Source organism: Mesoplodon densirostris, chromosome 3 (assembly GCF_025265405.1).
Source record: "Mesoplodon densirostris isolate mMesDen1 chromosome 3, mMesDen1 primary haplotype, whole genome shotgun sequence".
Taxonomy (NCBI): Eukaryota; Metazoa; Chordata; class Mammalia; order Artiodactyla; family Ziphiidae; genus Mesoplodon; species Mesoplodon densirostris.
In genome coordinates, this window is record NC_082663.1 from 25,477,290 (window position 1) to 25,493,114 (window position 15,825).

The following is a 15,825-nucleotide window of genomic DNA, read 5'->3' on the forward strand; positions in this document are numbered from 1 at the left end:
AATGTTAATTAGTATATTTTGTAGGTAAATTTAATGTGGCTATTTTATCAAAGGTTAGGTATATTTTTCAGTTTTGGTAAATATTTACCTCATTAACCATACATATCTTTAACATTATGTAAGAATCCCTGGTTCCCCACACCCTTGGTAATATTGGTGATCACCAAAATTAATTTAGTTTGAATAGGAACATTTCTGAGTACACTGTCATTTGTTTCTTCCACAAGAAACTTCTGATATGACTTCAGATGTATGCTCCCATACAGACACTGCTTTTATCATCTATCTTTATTAAGAAGTGATAACAGGGGCTTCCCTGGTGGCACAGTGGTTGAGAGTCCACCTGCTGATGCAGGGGACATGGGTTCATGCCCTGGTCCGGGAAGATCCCACATGCCGCGGAGCGGCTGGGTCCGTGAGCCATGGCCACTGAGCCTGCTCGTCTGGAGCCTGTGCTTCACAACGGGAGAGGCCACAACAGTGAGAGGCCCACGTACCACAAAAAAAAAAAAAAAAGTGATAACAGGAAAAATAATAGAAGAAAAAAGGAACCCAGTTGACAGCCATGCAACCAATCTAATGTACAAATATCAAAAGCCAGCTATGATCATAGCCAGATGATTTCATTGAGAGATGAAGTTTGCAAAGCAAGATCTGTTGGTTCAGTCAGTATGAAGCTCAAAGGAGATAAGCTTTAATTTTGAGAGCACAGATATTGTGAGGTCAAATGTTGGAATGGCTATCATTTATATGGCAGCACCTGACAAACAAAGGATAAGGGCATCTTCCCCTCAACGATAGTCCTTTCTTTCTTTCTTTTTAAATTTCTTTAATATTCCTTCCTCTTCCACACACAACTACTTTCTATACATCATCTCTCTTTTTCCACTTGTTTTTATTTCAAGCCAATTTCATCTTACTTTGGTAGTATTACCCACAAAATCCAACCTTTCTGTATTCTTGCAAAAAAGAAAAATAGATTATTGAAAGATTAGTTCCATGACAGTTCAACTGATTCTAGCAATCTATTCCTTAAAAGAAAATAATGATAAAAAATAATAGTTGTCTTTTGTTCACTCCTGCATCTGAATAGCTCTTTTTGGTGAGGGTGAGTTATATATTCAATACACACTTAATTTGACAAGATCAGAACTAAATTGCTTTTCTGAGTAGTCTTGATTACAGCATATTGTGCTAAACTGTTATGTCTAACTGTGTAATCAAATACACTATGAACTGTCTTTGAAGCATGCCAATGCCATACAAAAAAGAAGAAGATAAGAAATATTCAGGTTCAAATGCATGCACTTTACTTGGGAAACATACACGTGATGTTACACAAGGCATTTCTTTCAAACTCTGATCAAATAAAGCTTTAAACACAGAGCTGGGCAGACAAAGCAGTGCATTACATTAGCACAGAATTACAAAACACAACAAAGACAACTAAAGAAGTCATCACAAAACCTGGCAATTTATGCAATGTGTGTGCAGCCAGATATGTAAAGTGCAATTTTCTGACAATAGATCTAATGGAGTAATATTACAGGCATCCACAGCGTATTCCAGTGTGTCAATTCTCTAGAATTAAACCAGGACCTCTTTCAAATGAGAATAGTAGGTACTCCTGTATTCACTGAGTGAGTCTAAGACTACAATATTTTGGTTTAAGTACATGTTAGTCCTTTTATCTCATCAGTTGCTCCCATGAATTAATTTAGTTTAAGCAAATGGTACAGAATAAATGAAAGCCCTCTGAGTCAAGTTAAATACATGGCAGTGTCCTCATGAACTGTCAGATATGCTAAGAAGAGTAACCATTTGTGATTTCCAAAGATACTAAAATGAAGAGTGTATAATTATAATGTCTACTTATTATTTATTCTATACTAAATTTATATCCTTGTATTTTTAAATGATATGTGCAAATGTAAACCATGGCCTCTCTAGGACAAATCACGTGGAGGATGAAAAGTCACCCCAAAAGTCATATGGAAAGCATCGTGATTTTTTCCAGAGAAAGCTTTCCCACTTTATAAAAACAGAAATTTCCCATCATTTCTAGAAAATGCTAAATTATTTCCTGAGCAGAGGGACAAGAAAGCATGAAAACTTTGAGGGTACCACTGTGAAAAGAAAAGGGCTTTAGAAATAAAGAAAACTGATTTCTATTACTTCCTATAGCATAATTTTCTCTATGATTGTGTAAAAATCACTCCACATTTCTAGTTCCTGGTTGTATTAACCTAAATACCAATTATTTTTTAGGTTCTTCTGTCTCTATGATAATTTAATTTTATACATAACTCTATGATTGTAGGCATTATAATGAGCATTGCATTTTTTCATTTCAAATTATGGCAAAGACCACACTCAGGGTAAATTTTATGAAAATCTTTAAAAGTGTTTAATGTTTGAGATTTCACTAAAATACATAATTTATTAACTAATCTACCTTTAAAATAGCCTAAACCATCACAAGACAAAGCTGAAGTGTACCTTATACTTACACATAAGTAGATGTAGTTTTTCATGAACAAATTATCATAAACAAAAGATTTGAACAGATACAGAATTGATAAAAATGTAGGTTCAAGAAATGAAAGAAAACTGCCAGGCCTTAAATCATTTACAATAGTAACCAACAAGCAGACAAGCAAAACTTTCTTAATTTTCAGGCTATTAAAACTAAATCGGTGAATGCCTTATAAAGATGGAAGGGCTAATGAAAAATATGTAAATTTCATTGGCACCAAAGGAAAACAAAATAACTAAATAATTTAAAATTATTTAGGTATAAATCTAACAAAATATGTACAAGATCTATAGGAGGAAAACTACAAAGCTCTGATTTAAAAAATCAAAGAATATCTAAATAAATGGAGATAGTCCATGTTCATGGATAAGAAGACTCAATATTGTTAAGTTGTCAGTTCTTCCCAAGTTGATTTATAGAATCAACAAAATCCAAATAAAAATCCCACAAATTATTTTGTGAATATTGACAAACTTATTTGAAGGTTTAGATGGAAAAAGATCCAACAATATTAAATAAAAAGAACAGGGGCTTCCCTGGTGGCGCAGTGGTTGAGAGTCCACCTGCTGATGCAGGTGACACGGGGCATGAACCCAAATAAGTTGTAAACTTATATCCACACAAACACCTATAAACAAATTGTTTACAGCAGATTTGTTTATAATTGCCCCCAAATTAGAAGTTACCAAGACGTAGGTAAATGGTTAAACAAACTATATTACATCCATACAATAAAATATTATTCAGATGAGCTATCAAGATACAAAAAGACACGGAGAAAACTTAAATGTGCATTGCCAAATGAAAGAAGCCAACCTGAAAAGACTATGTTACAATATCATTCCAACTATATGACATTCTGGAGAAAGGAAAAACTATAGAGACAGTAGAAAGACCAGTGGTTGCCATGGAGTTGAGTGAAAGGAAGAAGGGATGAAGCACAGATGATCTGTAGGGCATTGAAACTATTCTATATAATACTATAATGATGGATACATGGCAGTATGCATTTGTCACAAGTCAAAGAAATACAAAGAATGAACCTTCATGTAAACTATGGGCTTTAGTTAATAATAATATATCAATATTGCTCCATCAATTTTAATAAATGTATCACACTAAAGCAAAATATCAATAACAGGGGAAACTTTATGTGGAGGGAGAAATGGATTTACAGAAAATTTCTGAACTTTCTGCTCAACTGTTCTGTAAACCTGAAACTTCTCTAAAAAATAAAGCCTATTTTAAAAGATGTATATTATATTAAGAATTTTTGGAGAAAAATTAGCTCAAAGCATGACATTAAAAAATAAGGAGAATGAGTCTAGTTTTTTTTTTTTTTTTTTTTTTTGAATCTAAAACAAGAAAATCAGAGAAACTCTAGGAACATTTCCCAGCTCACTGGCAAGAAGATGTATAGCTCAGGCTTTTCCATTTAGAGTATTTTCTGTGTTAATATAAAGAAGATGACTGCAAAGGGAAGGAAGGGATTTATGCTCAGAGAACAAAGCCCTGTGAGTTCATCACCTTCGTGTATATCTTCCAACAGTCGAAGAAACTAAATATGTCATAGCTTATTCAGATCAACGCTTTGAAAATCAATGTACTCCCAAAGCTTATGTCCCTCTTCTGAGTTTCCCCAGGGTCTATACCAAAAGTAACATTTGATCTCTTGAATAAACAGTCTTTGTTTGTGACTTCAGATCAAAGCTAGTACATAGATGGGGAATCTCATGGGAAAGGAAGTGGAAAGGATCTGTAGCTTATACTAAGCTAACTCTATATTTTTCGACTTCCTGAGTGTCTATAAAATTCTACTAAATCACCTGGTTATCGACAGCACTGTGAAAAAATACTTTCGATATTTCTTATTGCATTTTGGTCTTGGGAAAAAAAGGCAACTTTTATATTTTATGTTTTCTTAAAAAAAGCCTCTCTCTTGCTATCCCCAATAAGCATAATCCTTATGTTTTCACATTACCTTGCCTACAGGGAGGTTATGTTGGTTGTATTTATGGTGATTAAAAGCACTTGGTCATGTCTCTAAGAGTGTGTCATTGATTTACTAACAACAATTCTGAGTCTATATTTATCCAAAATTGGTAAAAGACAACCCATTCTGTATGTGTGCACAAGCACATGCATGTCAATGGGTGTATATTGCTAAAGTTGATTACAGTCTAGCTAGCTTAACACTTGCTTGCCATCACCAAGCATAACACAAAATAAAAGGCATTTCCTAAAACACACACAATACACTCAGGTAGTTACAAGAAGAAATACATATAAATAAGACATTGTGTGCTTCCTTGAGAAGAGTGTTGTTATGGGAAAATATGTTTTGTGCTCTTGAAAACACACTGACAAAATGAACTTTTGGAATAAAAATCCTTCCGAGCATGGGGACTGCCTGGAGGTAAAATTCTTACAGCATGGTGAGAGTAAAAGATTATTCTTAAATCCTATAGCTAGTTACTGGTTATATCTGGTGTCTAGGTCACCTGCCCTCTAGTTCACTGCTCTTTCTACTAAATTTTGCTGCTTTTGCTCTTGGTTTCTCCACTACCAAATCATATTTGACAAGTACCACTTAAGGTTACCATTGCAGATCACTAGACTTCATTTTCCTAGCACCTCAAACCCAAGGGAAAATAGGATAAAGAAAGTAGAGAAAAATAAATCCTTGGGTTCAAAGGAAAGTGCAAAAGGCCATGCCTTTCCTAGGGTTATGATGAATTCATACAGCTCTGGAAAAAATAAGCAGTCTGTGCTGCTGTTACTAGTTTTCTCCTAAAATTGTGTGCATTGATCTAATATTTCTAGTTATGCATTTGTCTTCTGATAATTTTTTTAATTTTTGAATTACCAATGTTTTCAAGCACTTTAGTGGCAGATGGAGAAACAATTTAGACTATGTGTGCTTTTCTTCTACATAGGAAGGTAAAGAACTTTGAGACAGTAAGACCTGCTGTGCCTGAACATGTCTCTAAGAAGCTTTTACTTTCTTTTTCCATTAAATTTAGTGCTATTTTCACACACACCCTTGATTTTTTATGCAGTCTCTTATCCAAGTAAAAGATTTGTCAATTGTCTCCTTTTTGCATCATCCTTAACTCATATGAAGGCAAGTCATTCTTTTAAAATGAAGAAGTTCATATTTTTAGGCTTCCATTCTCATAGAGGGTGATATTTCTGTTTAAATTCTTATGCAAGGCAATCCACATCACCCTGTAGATGAAATGAGGGTATGATAAACTCACGTTTATTAAATTGTTACTAACTGTAAATCAGGAATAATAATGTTTATTAAGTATCAGATAATGCATGTAAATAACCTTGAACAGACAGCATCTCATACATAATAACTACAAAGTAAGTACAATCGTAATTGTTTTCGTTATTGTTTTTCTTATTATTAAGCGGGTCATTCACTATTTGCTCCTCCAAATTCATTTTATACCCTTCTCTGCCCTGTTTCATGCCCTAGGAGGTCGCTCTCTGTGAAATGTCTCCTCGGAGCACCTTTGTCTCTGGCTTCCTGTTGGTTGCTACCCATGGAAATCACCACAGGACATCAGAGGGCAGAAAGAGAGAGCATTCGAGGTATTTTTTACCCCCACGTCTGAGCTGCCTCCAGGAAGTGGCTGATAACAGTTATCTTGAGTCACAGCTCCTACAGATGGTTCATCGTCTATGGCTTCAACTCCCACCCTGTTCACATAACACCTTCCTAGGTCCAAGGTCAAGATTGCTTCCAGTGTTACTAGTCTCTTCATTTTCTCTCATAAGTTCCATTTGTTCTGTCCCTGAATCTATAAATAATCCTTCATTAAACTTTCTTCAATCCAGCCTTTTGAGTATAATCTGTTCCCAGCTAGGACTCGAATCCACCACTACTAGAAACTACTAGTGACACTATAAAAACTATTAATACTGTTACTATTGCAATTGTTATTATTACTACTACTATTATTATTATTACTACTATTACTATTACTGCTGATTCTACTTCCATTACTGGAAGTAGAATAATACCAGCAATAATATTAATGTCACTCAGCTATGATGAGGGTAAAGTAAAAGGTGAAATTATACTTATTTCCTTCTATGAATGAAAGCATTCCAGTGCCATACCTTTCAAATTTTAGGCACCCTTCTCTTAGTGTCTTTTATTTTCCTAAAGACCAAAGACTGGTATTTCCATTATCTTTCTCCTTATAACTGCCCAGCCTATACTTACCATCTAAACTTCTATCCCAACAGCTACAGTTCATCCCAAGACTATTCCAAATAATCTTAACTTTTTGTCCAAATGAGAAGAAATAAAACACCTGGCACATTAATTTCGTACTCTTATTTACCTGGCAAACCAGCCAAATAAGTTAGGTGATACAATTTTAGACAGGAAATCATCGTAGGCAAGAAAATAACAAAGACACCATGCATGCTCAATGGCAGTAAATGTGACAGGTATGACTCACATCACACCTATCACATATTATTTTGATGAATTTAGTGTGATTTCATCAGAACCTGCCTTATTTTGTAAAAATAAGAACAATTTAACAACTGGATCAAACACTTCCAAAATAGATGTCATGAGACGAGCCAGCAGCTGTGTAAATGATCACTGCCTACGTGTATTCGCCAAGAATCTTATAGATGACTAACTGCTGGTAAATATCATTAGCTGGACTAATGCTATAGAATTTTGATCTCTTGAGACATTAGCTGACATTTTATCACACTGTGAATATTCTCTTTATTTAAAAAATTTCTATTCTTCAATAGTATGAATACTTTGTATTATTTTCATAGTTTATCTTTTTTATTGAAATATAGTTGATTTACAATGTTGTGTTCGTTTCTGGTGTACAGCAAAGTGATTCAGTTATATATATACATTTATATATGTTTATACATGTATTCTTTTTTAGTCTTTTCCATTATAATTTATAAAAAAGATATTGAATATATTACCCTGTGCTATACTGCAGGACCTTGTTTATCTATTTTATATATAGTAGCTTGTGTCTACTAATCTCAAACTCCTAATTTATCACCCCCCCCCAATTTCCCCTTTGGTAACTGTAAGTTTATTTTCTATGTTTGTGAGTCTCTTTCTGTTTTGTAAATAAGTTCATTTGCATCATTTTTTAGATTCCACATATAAGTGATAACATAAGATATTTGTCTTTTTTAATCTGGCTTACTTCACTTAGTATGATAATCTCTAGGTCCATCCATGTTGCTGTAAATGGTATTATTTCATTCTTTTTATGGCTGAGTAATTTTCCATTGTGTATATATATACCACATCTTTTTTATCCATTCATCTGTTGATGGACACTTAGGTTGCTTCCATGTCTTGGCTATTGTATATAGTGTTGCTACGAACATAAGGGTGCATGCATCCTTCTGAATTATAGTTTTGTCCAGATACATGCCCAGGAGTGGGATTGCTGGATCATATGGCAACTTTCTTTTTAGCTTTTCAAGAACCTCCATACTGTTTTCCATAGTGACTATACCAATTTACATTCCCACTAACAGTGCAGGAGAGTTCCCTTTTCTCCACACCTTCTCCAGCATTTATTTATTATTTTCTCCACATCCTCTCCAGCATCTATTATTCTGACTGGTGTGAGGCAATACCTCATTGTAGTTTCAATTTGCATTTCTCTAAGAACTGGCGATGTTCAACATCCTTTCAGGTGCCTACTGGTCATCTGTATGTCTTCTTTGGAGAAATGTCTACTTAGGTCTTCTGTCCATGTCTTGATTGGGTTTTTTGTTTTGTTTTGGTTTGCTTGATACTGAGCTGTATGAGCTGTTTATATATTTTGGAGCCCTTGCCGGTCATATCATTTGCATCTTTATCTTTTAATTAATTGTTTCAAAAAGATTCCATTGGAGAAACATCCGATTTATAATATAAATATAATGTTTTATTTACAAATCTTGAGCTAGTGATATAATTTCTTATGAACTCAATTGTCATTTCTACTAACTTTTAAAATTTTTTATACTGAGTGTTAGTTCTCAATGGTTTCAGGAGTTATTCCTTAACAAAAAGCTGTGTCATGTTCAGATCTCAAAATCTTCAATATCCTGATAAGAACCAGCACTAAATTCACAAGTGAACCAAGCTCAATATTAAAAGTCCTTTCAGTCCCATAGATTCCATAGTCTGTCCTTCAAAACCATGATAGCCATAGATACAGAAAAAAATCACAGGAAGAAGTTAGTTTCAATTGATATCCCTGCCTCAGTCCATTTGGCAAGTTTAAGTATTTTATTGTGCTATATATGCTTCTTTTTACATGGTTATAATTGTGTTAGGCACATAAATGACAATATCAAAAGGATTCTTGTCTTGGAATCTTGTTAGTTTGAAGCAGCTGTCAAAATCTCCCTTCTCAGAAATTATGAATTTCATCTTAAAGCCTCTCCTGCACAACTTTTGACAAATTGTTTTCCCTTACTTTTCATTTATGGGTTCGGGCATTCTGTTTTCTCATTAATTAAAGTATCTGGCCCTATCCCAATGTTCTCACATAAATTCTCTCAAGATGCCACTATAAGGCCTCTTATCTCAAAGAAAGAAGTGATCCTGTAGTCAAGAAAACAATATTTAGAATTCTCCCTTTTTAAATTTAGTCTATATCCTTTTTTCTATCATCTTTCTCTCTCTTAGCATCTTAGATCTTCCTTTTTTGAACCTGTGATAAAATGATAATCAAAATTAGTCATAGTCCCTATCCTCAAAAAATTTAGGGCTTAATGAGGGATAATCATTGATCACATAATCTTGCAAATACATGCAAAATCATAATTATAGGAAGTGTAATGATAAACTATGTACCAGTATAAGCGCATGTAACAGGGTAAGCTGACCTGACCTTAGTGTTCAAGTAATAAAATTGCTGACACCAGAGAAATCTCTATAAATAAGGAAGATTTTACTGTTTTTCTGAGAACATTGGACATTCTGCAAAAGATTTTAAACAAAGTAGAAATATGATCAGATTTGCCATTTTAAAATTTGACTTGGGTTTCCATTAAGAGAAATCATTTAAGGTAGGACAGCATGGAAGCAGAAGAACATTAAAATGGCCATTCTCAGATGCCAGCTGTTCCATGTATCTATTACTTCATTACAACCACATCAAAACTTAGAGGAGTAAAACTACAACCATTTTGTTAAGCTCACAAACTCTGTGAGTTACAGGGAATACAGTTGAAGGTGACTCCCTGAGTTGAGAGCTGAAGTCATCTGTAGGCTTCTTCACCAACACCTGGTATGGGGTTACTTTAGGGCTGGGCACAGCTGAGATGTTGGCCAGAACAACTACATATGGCTTTTCTATGTGGGTTTGGCTTCCTTATAGGATGGCAGAATTATGTTAGTTGGATTTCTTACATGGTGGCTTAAGACCCCCAAGTGTGACTGTTCCAAGAAAACAAGAACGAAGCTGCAGGACCCTTTATGACCTGCTCTTGGAAGTAACATGGCATCACTTTTGCCCTACTCCATAGGTCAAATTCAAGGTGAAAGGAAAAAAGTTCACATCTCTCAATAGAATGAGTATAAAACAATTTACAGCCCTGTCTTAAGACTTCCACAATTGTCAAAACATAATGTTAATTGAATTAGGGAAGTTAATATGATGAGAATAGGATATATTTGATAACATTGGAAGATCTTTATGATGTAATGATATCCTCTATTCATTCCTGGCATAGGTTTTTTTATTTCTCTCTTTTTTCTTAAAACAGTCTTCCTACAAGTTTAGAATTGCATTACTTTTGCAAAGAATCGACTTTTTAATTTATTTTTTCTATTATAAATTTGTTTTCTATTGCAGTAATTACTATTTCCTTGCTTCTTATAATTTGCAGTTTGTTTTCTAACTCACTAAAATGGATGCTTAGAACTTTGATTTTCAGCCTTTCTTCATATATAAAATGTTTTCAGCTCTACATTTATCCTTAACCCCTGTTTCGATGATATCCTTCCAATTGTGATATGTAGTATATTGTTTTCCATTTATTTAAAAACATTATCTTTTCCATTGTGACTTTTTCCTTAGCCAATGACTTTAAAAGTTTTTTGTTTAATTTCTAAATATATGGGGATTTTGTGCTTCTTCTGTACTAATCTCTAGTTTAATTTTACTGTGGTCAGAGAACATACTCTATACTCTGCATTTTATCAGTGCTTTGAAATGTGTTGAGACTTGCTTGATAGCCCACCATACGGATAATTATTGTCAGTATTTCATGGGCATTTAAAAAGAATGTGTACTCTGCAATAGTTGAGTTTAATTATTGTATATATGACAATTAAATACTTTTGTTTTTATTATGTTTTTCAAATCCCTTATATCTTTACACATTTTATGCTCTTGTATTGATTAATAAGACTAGTTAAAAATCTCCTACTGATTTCAGATTTATTTCTCATCTTAGTTTTGGAGATTTCTGCTATATATATTTAAAGCTATGTTATTAGATATCAATTCTTATATATTCCTGGTGAATTAGCATTTATATAATCCTAAAATATCTTTCTTTAAGGTAATGATTCTTGCCTTAAGTTTACTTTGCTTGGTATTTAGTATAACTAAATTTTTCCTTCTGTTAGTGTTTTCATGAAATCTTTTTTTCCCCATTTTTCATTGTTTACATTTACATATTCTTATATTTTACATGAATATTATAAATATTCATATAAATATTATATAATTCAATTTTTAAATTCCATTTTAAAAACTTTGTATTTTAACTGCATTCTTTATTCTGCTATTTACTGATAATTGGAATTAGGCCAAACCTACCATTTGCTTTGTTTTATTTCACTCCTATTCTTTGTTCTTTTTCCTCTCATTTAAAAAAAATTTCTTTAGGATTCATTGTTTTTTAATTCCATTTTCTCTCTATTAGATAGTTAGCTGTTCATTCTGTTAGTATATATTTTTCGCTTCTTAGATAATGAACGACCTTAGGATACTATAATTCCAATTAACTTTCTCTTCCATACATTTAACATGTCATAAAATGTTATTGCTTTGTTTTATACATATGGTAATATATTTAGATCTACATACACTGCTTATCATTTCATCATTCGTTATTTCATCTTCCACCTCTGATATCAAATATTATATTATTTTGCAAATGTCCCCAAAACAAATATATCCTGTAGATGTAGAATTCTACTTTTGGAATTTTTTCTTTGAAGTACTTTGAAATATAATTTATCTTCTGGCTTGTATACGTTTCTCCTAATAAATTAGCTGCTTACTTTAGTTTTAATCTTTTGAAAATAATATGTTTGTTTTATTTGGCTACTTTCATAATTTTCTTTGGCCTTTGGTTTTTAGTAGACTTCCTGTAATATGCCTAGATCTTTTGCATTTTTTCTGTGGCTTTTCTTTTTTTCTGCTTGGGGCTCTAGACAGTTAAAAAACTCTCAGCTGTTATTTTTTCATATGTTACTTTTAATCCATTCTCATTCTCCTTTCCTTATGCAGTCTGATTACATACATGTTGAAACTTTCCACTTTGATCCAAATGTCTCTTATACTCTTTTATGTTTCCCTCGCTTTGTCTTTCTGCACTTCAGTGTATATATTTTCCACTGACTTATGTTCTAATTGGCTAATTCCTTATCACACAGATAGGTTTTAATTCCAATTATTATTGCTTTCATTTCTGGATGTACCATCAGATTTTTTAATACTGTTGAATTATTTCCTGAAATTCCCAGCCATGTAATTTAATTAGTTGGTAATTTAATTATATTAATTTTAATATCCTGCCATATCTGGATATACTATAGATTTGACTGTATTATCTGCTCCTGCACATGCTTTTTGGTAAATTCTTGTCTTTTTGTGTATGTGGGGTTTGTTTGTTTGTGTTTTGGATTACATAGGTGATAATATTCCCAATATATTATCCTCTTCAAAGAAGACATATTTTTTCTTCTATAAAGCAGATGGCAATGGAGAGTAAACCTTATTCCATATACAGGTTGTAATAAATTGAACTTGGCCCCACTGTTTTTCAGGATTGGCTAATTCCTCCATAACCTTTATCACTTTGTGTAGCCCTTTATGATCCTAATTGAAAGCCTGGTGTGAATATCAAGGCACATCATCTTTAATGAACCATAAATACTATTTTTCATTTCCCATCCTCATGATTTTGCTGAAAGCTCAATTCATTCTTTTAGATTTCCAGGCTCTGGTTTTGAATCATCAAATGCCTTGATGAGAAAAACCATACCAAATATTGGGATCATTTTCTGAACTTCCATTCTTTCTGGGATTTTGGTCTCACAATCCTTACTCCCCTGGATTTCACATAGGTATTTTTAATATATTTTTTTCTGCTCTTCTAGTTAATCTCAGCAAGAGAGTTGGTTATAAATATGTTTTATATCATTTCTGGAAGCAGAAATTTCTCCTTTATTTATTTTTCTTCATAGGTTTGCCCCTGACAAAATATTAGAGATTTGTGCACTTACTGGCTTGGCTCCCCTCACAATGACACACGAGGATTTTATCTGTTTATTGTGTCTTTTTCTCCACTCAACGATACAGCCATAGGTTTGAGGACAGTAGGGGTCACATACAAAGGAGGTAATATACATGCATGGTAGTGGAGTTCAAACAAGGGGTCAGAGTGGAAGATACCAATTTTAGAAAACACTGAAGTTTTGTGCCCTTAAGAGCCTTTATCACACAGATGTGCAGTTCAATAGAACTCTGCTTAAGTGGACCAGCACAAGGTTTATGATTAAAGAAACAAGATTTACACAAATTAACACAACTGAAGATTGTGATGTTATTGTGAAATCATATTGTGCAATATAAATACAGATCATAGTAACACTTCTGATGCATGCAGAGAGTTCATATCTTTCAAAAGTTAGAAATAGAGATATGAGTTTACATAGGGTAAAAAGGTTACCATATATAATAATAAATGCTTTAAAAAGAGTATATCATTTTACATTGTGTTGCTTGTATTTTTCAATCTTTAACTACAAACACAAATAATTAGTTCATTAAAACTTTTTTTGAGATTATTCTTATTTAAAATGTAGGCTTAGCTACATTCTTAGCTATACAGTCTCCCATAACAAATAATCAAAACATTTAATTTTAAAGTTTTAACATACACATTTTCATTTTTGACTTTTTATAAATAAATTTAAATGAGGAAAAATTATAACAACTTGAAATCATGTTCATTTTGACAGAAACGACATTGTCCCTGAGGCTCTCAATGATGAAATGACAGTGAGATCAAAGCACTATCCAAACCATGCCAAGTGAGTCTGTCTAAAGCAGCATCAATCAAATAATAAAGTGTAGATTTAGAAACTGCCTCAAAATGCATCCTGTATTTTATTATCATGGAGAGATACACTGATATAACCTTATTACTCATTCTTCTAGAAACACTAAGCAGTAATTTACTTAAAATATTATACAGCAATATTTAAAATCCACTTTCATGATGCTGAATGAAACAGTAGAATAAGATGAAAACAGATATATTTTTGTAAAAAAAAATCAAAAAAAAATTAATTCAGAATTTAAATTGGGACTCCAGGGAAAAACATAAAAGTAAACCAGTATATACACGAAAAGGGAATCAATAAAAGTAAAAGCTGAAATAATTGAATTAGCTTCTCCATACACCAAATTTAATAAATCAATTCAAAGGATTATCTTTTTTAAAATTAATATAATTCTGAATTGGGTATCTAAGAAATAATTTTACAAAACAAAATAACAAATGAGGACAATAGAAAAAAGATACAAAATGTCACATATATTTAAACCTATGTGAAATCAATACATTTTTTATAAGTATGGATTTTCAAATTTTATCAAGAAATGATTTTTTAAAATATGGGTGAAAAGGAAAAAGCAGAAGGATTTTATTTTTCAAATTTACTCTAAAATTAATCTAGATACTAGATCTAGATGAATTCATGAGTTCATGAGGTAGGACGTTAGCTCTGTGACTGGGCTGTGGGTAGAGGCTAGAAAGCTTTCAAGAAGACTGTTAATGAGAACAGGAACGACACTGAGAAAATCCTTATATAAAACTGAAATAAAGATGATACGTGTAGCAGAAAGTATATCAGAACTGTGACCTGCAGTAACATGGAAAATAGAAAATTTATTTCAGATCTTTTGGATCTGACTAAGAGGATTTCCAAGCAGAATTTTAGCTGTGTATGATTGGTAGGAATATAAAGAAATGAGGTAAGGTTTGAAATGTTTGACTTTAAGTGGAATTTAGCCAAAATATAAAGAAGCTAGGAATTGTTGGGCTAGAACATAATAGCAGTTTTCATTCTAAGTCTTTCCATCCAGCAAAAAACAGTTTTCAAAATGGGGAATAACATTAGGGCAAAGATAAAATCCAGGGTTCTGCCTGCAAAACATAATCCCAGAGTAACATTTATATCACAGGGGTGAATATAAACTGTTTGTTAAGACATCAGAAAGATTTAAGTAGTGCCTTATAAGCCATCTCAACTAGACCAGGGATCAGCAAACTTTTTTTGTAAACACCAGATAGCAAATATTTTAGACTTTGTTGTCCATACGATCTCTGCAGAAATCCTCAATTCTGTCATTGTAGAAAGAAACCATAGACAGTACATAAATGAAAGGATGTGGCTGTGTTATAATACAACTTTATTTACAAAATACAGGTCATTGGCCAAATTTGGCCCATGTGCCATAGTTTGCTCACCCTAAGCTATACAAAAAGTGTCATAAGGGCATGCCTCTTAGACATTCGCTGATAAACTTACAATCTTTAAGAATACCAAAGTTGTCCCACATAACCCTGATCCTCAGTCCACATCAGAGAGGGCCTGTCTCAAAGAAATTTGAGAGTGTGTCTCTTGTCCGATGGAGTGAATTCCAATATTATTTTCACATGCAAAAAAGAAAGAAAGAAAGAAAAAAAACCCACTACATTGTTTTTGAAGAGAATCATTTTGGGGGAAAAACCATCATGTAATAAAATTGACAAAGATGGCTCAAAATGAAAGGAGTTTTCTGAACTTCAATCTTCTGTGCATGAGAAGGAAATTGGGAAATCTACTCAGGTACAAACACAGGTCATTACTAATTAAAACGAGGGTAAAAAAAATGACTTGTAGCCAGAACCAAGAGTCAAAAGGTAAAACCAAACCATAGAAAACCATACCAAAGGAAAAGGATTGGGCCCAGGTACATGCAGTTCCCTTT